We start from the raw sequence: 10,672 nt of genomic DNA on the forward strand, positions 1-10,672 counted from the left end.
CTCCCTGTAGTGGGGTCACAGGACTGATAACCAGAAGCTGGTGATTAACCCTAAAGTGTCAGCGCATGCAGCAGGTCTGGGAGGTTATCCCTGCCGTCACTGTAAGAAATGTTGTGTTCCTTTTATTTTTCTTCCAAAATTGCAGAAAACTGCAAAATTGTGATGTAACTGTGCGGTAATAATCTGACTGACTGCACCCCATGAGTCACAGATCATGTATGACAAGGGGCTGGAGGGGACATAGATCCTGGAAATATAACTGCTTATATACACAGACCCTGTGATGTCACCACTTATATACACAGACCCTGTGATGTCACCACTTATATACACAGACCCTGTGATGTCACCACTTATATACACAGACCCAGTGATGTCACCGCTCATATACATACACCCTGTGATGTCACCACTTATATACATAGACCCTGTGATGTCACCGCTCATGTACATAGACCCTGTGATGTCACCGCTCATATACATAGACCCTGTGATGTCACCGCTCATATACATAGACCCTGTGATGTCACCGCTCATATACATACACCCTGTGATGTCACCGCTCATATACATAGACCCTGTGATGTCACCGCTCATATACATACACCCTGTGATGTCACCGCTCATATACATACACCCTGTGATGTCACCGCTCATATAATTAGACCTTGTGATGTCACCGTTCATATACATAGACCCTGTGATGTCACCACTCATATACACAGACCCTGTGATGTCACCACTCATATACATACACCCTGTGATGTCACCGCTCATGTACATACACCCTGTGATGTCACCGCTCATGTACATACACCCTGTGATGTCACCGCTCATATACACAGACCCTGTGATGTCACCGCTCATGTACATAGACCCTGTGATGTCACTGCTCATATACATAGACCCTGTGATGTCAGTGCTCATATACATAGACCCTGTGATGTCACCGCTCATATACACAGACCTGTGATGTCACCGCTCATATACATACACCCTGTGATGTCACCGCTCATGTACATAGACCTTGTGATGTCACCGCTCATATAATTAGACCTTGTGATGTCACCGTTCATATACATAGACCCTGTGATGTCACCGCTCATATACATAGACCCTGTGATGTGACCGCTCATATACACAGACCTGTGATGTCACCGCTCATATAAATAGACCCTGTGATGTCACACCTTATATACATAGACCCAGTGATGTCACCGCTCATATACATAGACCCAGTGATGTCACCACTCATATACATAGACCCTGTGATGTCACCGCTCATATACACAGACCCTGTGATGTCACCGCTCATATACATACACCCTGTGATGTCACCGCTCATGTACATAGACCTTGTGATGTCACCGCTCATATAATTAGACCTTGTGATGTCACCGTTCATATACATAGACCCTGTGATGTCACCGCTCATATACATAGACCCTGTGATGTCACCGCTCATATACATACACCCTGTGATGTGACCGCTCATATACACAGACCTGTGATGTCACCACTTATATACATACACCCTGTGATGTCACAGCTTATATACATACACCCTGTGATGTCACAGCTTATATACATAGACCCTGTGATGTCACAGCTTATATACATAGACCCAGTGATGTCACCGCTCATATACATAGACCCAGTGATGTCACCACTCATATACATAGACCCTGTGATGTCACCGCTCATATACATAGACCCTGTGATGTCACCGCTCATATACACAGACCCTGTGATGTCACAGCTCATATAAATAGACCCAATTATGTCACAGCTCATATACATAGACCCAGTGATGTCACCACTCATATACACAGACCTGTGATGTCACCGCTCATATACATACACCCTGTGATGTCACCGCTCATGTACTTAGACCCAGTGATGTCACCGCTCATATACATAGACCTGTGATGTCACCGCTCATATACATACACCCTGTGATGTCACCGCTCATGTACATAGACCCAGTGATGTCACCGCTCATATAATTAGACCTTGTGATGTCACCGTTCATATACATACACCCTGTGATGTGACCGCTCATATACATAGACCCAGTGATGTCACCGCTCATATACATAGACCCTGTGATGTCACCGCTCATATACATACACCCTGTGATGTCACCGCTCATGTACATAGACCTTGTGATGTCACCGCTCATATAATTAGACCTTGTGATGTCACCGCTCATATAATTAGACCTTGTGATGTCACCGCTCATATACATAGACCCTGTGATGTCACCGCTCATATACATAGACCCTGTGATGTCACCGCTCATATACATACACCCTGTGATGTCACCGCTCATGTACATAGACCCTGTGATGTCACCGCTCATATACATACACCCTGTGATGTCACCGCTCATATAATTAGACCTTGTGATGTCACCGTTCATATACATAGACCCTGTGATGTCACCGCTCATATACATACACCCTGTGATGTGACCGCTCATATACATAGACCCTGTGATGTCACCACTCATATACACAGACCCTGTGATGTCACCACTCATATACATACACCCTGTGATGTCACCGCTCATGTACATACACCCTGTGATGTCAGTGCTCATATACATAGACCCTGTGATGTCACCGCTCATATACACAGACCCTGTGATGTCACCGCTCATGTACATAGACCCTGTGATGTCACTGCTCATATACATAGACCCTGTGATGTCAGTGCTCATATACATAGACCCTGTGATGTCACCGCTCATATACACAGACCTGTGATGTCACCGCTCATATACATACACCCTGTGATGTCACCGCTCATGTACATAGACCTTGTGATGTCACCGCTCATATAATTAGACCTTGTGATGTCACCGTTCATATACATAGACCCTGTGATGTCACCGCTCATATACATACACCCTGTGATGTGACCGCTCATATACACAGACCTGTGATGTCACCGCTCATATAAATAGACCCTGTGATGTCACACCTTATATACATAGACCCAGTGATGTCACCGCTCATATACATAGACCCAGTGATGTCACCACTCATATACATAGACCCTGTGATGTCACCGCTCATATACACAGACCCTGTGATGTCACCGCTCATATACATACACCCTGTGATGTCACCGCTCATGTACATAGACCTTGTGATGTCACCGCTCATATAATTAGACCTTGTGATGTCACCGTTCATATACATAGACCCTGTGATGTGACCGCTCATATACATAGACCCAGTGATGTCACCGCTCATATACATAGACCCTGTGATGTGACCGCTCATATACATACACCCTGTGATGTGACCGCTCATATACACAGACCTGTGATGTCACCACTTATATACATACACCCTGTGATGTCACAGCTTATATACATAGACCCTGTGATGTCACACCTTATATACATAGACCCAGTGATGTCACCACTCATATACATAGACCCTGTGATGTCACCGCTCATATACACAGACCCTGTGATGTCACAGCTCATATAAATAGACCCAATTATGTCACAGCTCATATACATACACCCTGTGATGTCACCACTCATATACATAGACCCTGTGATGTCACCGCTCATATACATAGACCCTGTGATGTCACCGCTCATATACATACACCCTGTGATGTCACCGCTCATGTACATAGACCTTGTGATGTCACCGCTCATATAATTAGACCTTGTGATGTCACCGCTCATATAATTAGACCTTGTGATGTCACCGCTCATATACATAGACCCTGTGATGTCACCGCTCATATACATAGACCCTGTGATGTCACCGCTCATATACATACACCCTGTGATGTCACCGCTCATGTACATAGACCCTGTGATGTCACCGCTCATATACATACACCCTGTGATGTCACCGCTCATATAATTAGACCTTGTGATGTCACCGTTCATATACATAGACCCTGTGATGTCACCGCTCATATACATAGACCCTGTGATGTCACCACTCATATACACAGACCCTGTGATGTCACCACTCATATACATACACCCTGTGATGTCACCGCTCATGTACATACACCCTGTGATGTCACTGCTCATGTACATAGACCCTGTGATGTCAGTGCTCATATACATAGACCCTGTGATGTCACCGCTCATATACACAGACCCTGTGATGTCACCGCTCATGTACATAGACCCTGTGATGTCACTGCTCATATACATAGACCCTGTGATGTCAGTGCTCATATACATAGACCCTGTGATGTCACCGCTCATATACACAGACCTGTGATGTCACCGCTCATATACATACACCCTGTGATGTCACCGCTCATGTACATAGACCTTGTGATGTCACCGCTCATATAATTAGACCTTGTGATGTCACCGTTCATATACATAGACCCTGTGATGTCACCGCTCATATACATACACCCTGTGATGTGACCGCTCATATACACAGACCTGTGATGTCACCGCTCATATAAATAGACCCTGTGATGTCACACCTTATATACATAGACCCAGTGATGTCACCGCTCATATACATAGACCCAGTGATGTCACCACTCATATACATAGACCCTGTGATGTCACCGCTCATATACACAGACCCTGTGATGTCACCGCTCATATACATACACCCTGTGATGTCACCGCTCATGTACATAGACCTTGTGATGTCACCGCTCATATAATTAGACCTTGTGATGTGACCGCTCATATACATAGACCCAGTGATGTCACCGCTCATATACATAGACCCTGTGATGTGACCGCTCATATACATACACCCTGTGATGTGACCGCTCATATACACAGACCTGTGATGTCACCACTTATATACATACACCCTGTGATGTCACAGCTTATATACATAGACCCTGTGATGTCACACCTTATATACATAGACCCAGTGATGTCACCACTCATATACATAGACCCTGTGATGTCACCGCTCATATACACAGACCCTGTGATGTCACAGCTCATATAAATAGACCCAATTATGTCACAGCTCATATACATACACCCTGTGATGTCACCACTCATATACATAGACCCTGTGATGTCACCGCTCATATACATAGACCCTGTGATGTCACCGCTCATATACACAGACCTGTGATGTCACCGCTCATATACATACACCCTGTGATGTCACCGCTCATGTACTTAGACCCAGTGATGTCACCGCTCATATACATAGACCTGTGATGTCACCGCTCATATACATACACCCTGTGATGTCACCGCTCATATACATAGACCCTGTGATGTCACCGCTCATATAATTAGACCTTGTGATGTCACCGCTCATATACATACACCCTGTGATGTGACCGCTCATATACATAGACCCAGTGATGTCACCGCTCATATACATAGACCCTGTGATGTCACCGCTCATATACATACACCCTGTGATGTCACCGCTCATGTACATAGACCTTGTGATGTCACCGCTCATATAATTAGACCTTGTGATGTCACCGCTCATATAATTAGACCTTGTGATGTCACCGCTCATATACATAGACCCTGTGATGTCACCGCTCATATACATAGACCCTGTGATGTCACCGCTCATATACATAGACCCTGTGATGTCACCGCTCATATACATACACCCTGTGATGTCACCGCTCATGTACATAGACCTTGTGATGTCACCGCTCATATAATTAGACCTTGTGATGTCACCGTTCATATACATAGACCCTGTGATGTCACCGCTCATATACATAGACCCTGTGATGTGACCGCTCATATACATACACCCTGTGATGTCACCGCTCATGTACATAGACCCTGTGATGTCACCGCTCATATACATAGACCCTGTGATGTGACCGCTCATATACATACACCCTGTGATGTCACCGCTCATATACATACACCCTGTGATGTCACCGCTCATATACATACACCCTGTGATGTCACCGCTCATATAATTAGACCTTGTGATGTCACCGTTCATATACACAGACCCTGTGATGTCACCGTTCATATACATAGACCCTGTGATGTGACCGCTCATATACATAGACCCAGTGATGTCACCGCTCATATACATACACCCTGTGATGTGACCGCTCATATACACAGACCTGTGATGTCACCACTTATATACATACACCCTGTGATGTCACAGCTTATATACATACACCCTGTGATGTCACACCTTATATACATAGACCCAGTGATGTCACCACTCATATACATAGACCCTGTGATGTCACCGCTCATATACACAGACCCTGTGATGTCACAGCTCATATAAATAGACCCAATTATGTCACAGCTCATATAATTAGACCTTGTGATGTCACAGCTCATATAATTAGACCTTGTGATGTCACAGCTCATATTCATAGAACATGTGATGTCACAGCTCATATACATACACCCTGTGATGTCACCACTCATATACATAGACCCAGTGATGTCACCGCTCATATACATAGACCCTGTGATGTCACCGCTCATATACATAGACCCTGTGATGTCACCGCTCATATACATACACCCTGTGATGTCACCGCTCATGTACATAGACCCTGTGATGTCACCGCTCATATACATAGACCCTGTGATGTGACCGCTCATATACATACACCCTGTGATGTCACCGCTCATATACATACACCCTGTGATGTCACCGCTCATATACATACACCCTGTGATGTCACCGCTCATATAATTAGACCTTGTGATGTCACCGCTCATATACATAGACCCTGTGATGTCAGTGCTCATATACATAGACCCTGTGATGTCACCGCTCATATACACAGACCTGTGATGTCACCGCTCATATACATACACCCTGTGATGTCACCGCTCATGTACATAGACCTTGTGATGTCACCGCTCATATACACAGACCCTGTGATGTCACCGTTCATATACATAGACCCTGTGATGTGACCGCTCATATACATAGACCCAGTGATGTCACCGCTCATATACATACACCCTGTGATGTGACCGCTCATATACACAGACCTGTGATGTCACCACTTATATACATACACCCTGTGATGTCACAGCTTATATACATACACCCTGTGATGTCACACCTTATATACATAGACCCAGTGATGTCACCACTCATATACATAGACCCTGTGATGTCACCGCTCATATACACAGACCCTGTGATGTCACAGCTCATATAAATAGACCCAATTATGTCACAGCTCATATAATTAGACCTTGTGATGTCACAGCTCATATAATTAGACCTTGTGATGTCACAGCTCATATTCATAGAACATGTGATGTCACAGCTCATATACATACACCCTGTGATGTCACCACTCATATACATAGACCCAGTGATGTCACCGCTCATATACATAGACCCTGTGATGTCACCGCTCATATACATAGACCCTGTGATGTCACCGCTCATATACACAGACCTGTGATGTCACCGCTCATATACATACACCCTGTGATGTCACCGCTCATGTACATAGACCCAGTGATGTCACCGCTCATATACATAGACCTGTGATGTCACCGCTCATATACATACACCCTGTGATGTCACCGCTCATGTACATAGACCCAGTGATGTCACCGCTCATATAATTAGACCTTGTGATGTCACCGTTCATATACATACACCCTGTGATGTCACCGCTCATATACATAGACCCAGTGATGTCACCGCTCATATACATAGACCTGTGATGTCACCGCTCATATACATACACCCTGTGATGTCACCGCTCATGTACATAGACCTTGTGATGTCACCGCTCATATACACAGACCCTGTGATGTCACCGCTCATATACATAGACCCTGTGATGTGACCGCTCATATACATAGACCCTGTGATGTGACCGCTCATATACATAGACCCTGTGATGTCACACCTTATATACATAGACCCTGTCATGTGACCGCTCATATACATAGACCCTGTGATGTGACCGCTCATATACATAGACCTTGTGATGTCACCGTTCATATACATACACCCTGTGATGTGACCGCTCATATACATAGACCCAGTGATGTCACCGCTCATATACATAGACCCTGTGATGTGACCGCTCATATACACAGACCTGTGATGTCACCGCTCATATAAATAGACCCTGTGATGTCACACCTTATATACATAGACCCAGTGATGTCACCGCTCATATACATAGACCCAGTGATGTCACCACTCATATACATAGACCCTGTGATGTCACCGCTCATATACACAGACCCTGTGATGTCACAGCTCATATAAATAGACCCAATTATGTCACAGCTCATATAATTAGACCTTGTGATGTCACAGCTCATATTCATAGAACATGTGATGTCACAGCTCATATACATACACCCTGTGATGTCACCACTCATATACATAGACCCAGTGATGTCACCGCTCATATACACAGACCCATTGATGTCACTGCTCATATACATAGACCCTGTGATGTCACCGCTAATATACATAGACCCTGTGATTTCACCGCTCATATACATAGACCCTGTGATGTCACCGCTCATATACATAGACCCTGTGATGTCACACCTCATATACATAGACCCTGTGATGTCACACCTCATATACATAGACCCAATTATGCCACAGCTTATATACATAGACCCTGTTATGTCACAGCTCATATACATACACCCTGTGATGTCACCGCTCATGTACATAGACCTTGTGATGTCACCGCTCATATAATTAGACCCTGTGATGTCACACCTCATATACATAGACCCTGTGATGTCACACCTCATATACATAGACCCTGTGATGTCACCGCTCATATACATAGACCCTGTGATGTCACCGCTCATATACATAGACCCTGTAATGTCACAGCTCATATAATTAGACCTTGTGATGTCACAGCTTATATACATACACCCTGTGATGTCACCGCTCATATACATAGACCCTGTGATGTCACCGCTCATATACATAGACCCAGTGATGTCACCGCTCATATACATAGACCCTGTGATGTCACCGCTCATATACACAGACCCAGTGATGTCACCGCTCATATACATAGACCCTGTGATGTCACCGCTCATATACATAGACCCTGTGATGTCACTGCTCATATACACAGACCCAGTGATGTCACCGCTCATATACATAGACCCAGTGATGTCACCGCTCATATACATAGACCCTGTGATGTCACCACTCATATACACAGACCCTGTGATGTCACCGCTCATAGAGTATACATACACCCTGTGATGTCACTGCTCATATACATAGACCCTGTGATGTCACCGCTCATATACATAGACCCAGTGATGTCACCGCTCATATACATAGACCCTGTGATGTCATCGCTCATATAATTAGACCTTGTGATGTCACCGCTCATATACATAGACCATGTGATGTCACCGCTCATATACATACACCCTGTGATGTCATATACATAGACCCTGTGATGTCACTGCTCATATAATTAGACCTTGTGATGTCACCGCTCATATACATAGACCCTGTGATGTCACCGCTCATATACATACACCCTGTGATGTCATATACATAGACCCTGTGATGTCACCGCTCTTATACATACACCCTGGGATGTAACTGACCTGATTCCTCCCTATTTCCTCATCTTCTAGTGTTACTTCGGTCTCGGTTACTTGCTGTGATCATCACTTTCCCCTCCTACAATGTAAACATAGATTTCTTAGCATTTGCAGTTGTGGTTCAGGACCATTCCCCCGCTGAGGCGTTTATCTGGCCCGTTGACATCTCCGCTTCCAGTGAAACATATGTGATACGTTAGTGCGTGTGTGTCACTGGAAATGGAGACGTGATCTGGCTGAGCCCCCCTTTTGTGTTTGTAAACGCCAAGTGTGAGAACACCCTGAGGGCGCGTTCACACGTTCCGCTAGCGTCGCGTTAATAACGTGATACTAGTGCACAGGGGGCGGGGCTTGGGCCGATCGCATATGCGTTTCCAGAGAAACGCATGCGATCGGGTTATCGATTGCATGCGGTTCCCGGAAATCGCATATGCGATCGGACCGAACCCCGTCCCCTGTGCGCTAGCGTTGCGTAATGGGAGTAAAGGACATGCTGAGAGTTGTAGTTGTGGCACAAAAAGGGTTAACCAGCCAAACTTTCGTTTTGGATGTGTTTAAGGGCGCTGTCCCACGTTGCGTTCGCAAACGCAGACGCAGACCAAACCGCGCCCACTGGGGCGGTCCGCGGTCCGATCGCATCGGTGTTTTTCAATGGAAACGCCAGCGCGGCTTGTTCCCGATCGCAGGCGTTTCCATAGAAAAACACCGATGCGATCGGACCGCCCCAGCGGGCGCGGTTTGGTCTGCGTCTGCGTACGCAACGTGGGACAGCGCCCTTAAAAGGCGAGAAAAACGCCCTGAGGGCGCGTTCACACGTTGCAATTTGTCCTGCGTTTTCATTGCGTTTGAAACGCAATACAGCAGTTGAGGAGAGGTGATTTGCCTAATTACATTAATGTTTACATTTGTTAACGCATGCGTAAACATTGCGTTTAAGATGCATTTTGTAAACGGAAATGTTAACAGTAACGTAACTAGGCAAATCACCCCTCATCAGCCGTTGTAATGCGTTTCAAACGCAATGAAAACGCAGGACAAAACGACACGTGTGAACGCGCCCTGAGGGGGCTGTCACCTTGTAACAACTGAAGGGCTGTGCTGCAATGGCGG

This window comes from Engystomops pustulosus, chromosome 8 (assembly GCF_040894005.1).
Source record: "Engystomops pustulosus chromosome 8, aEngPut4.maternal, whole genome shotgun sequence".
NCBI classification, from domain to species: Eukaryota; Metazoa; Chordata; class Amphibia; order Anura; family Leptodactylidae; genus Engystomops; species Engystomops pustulosus.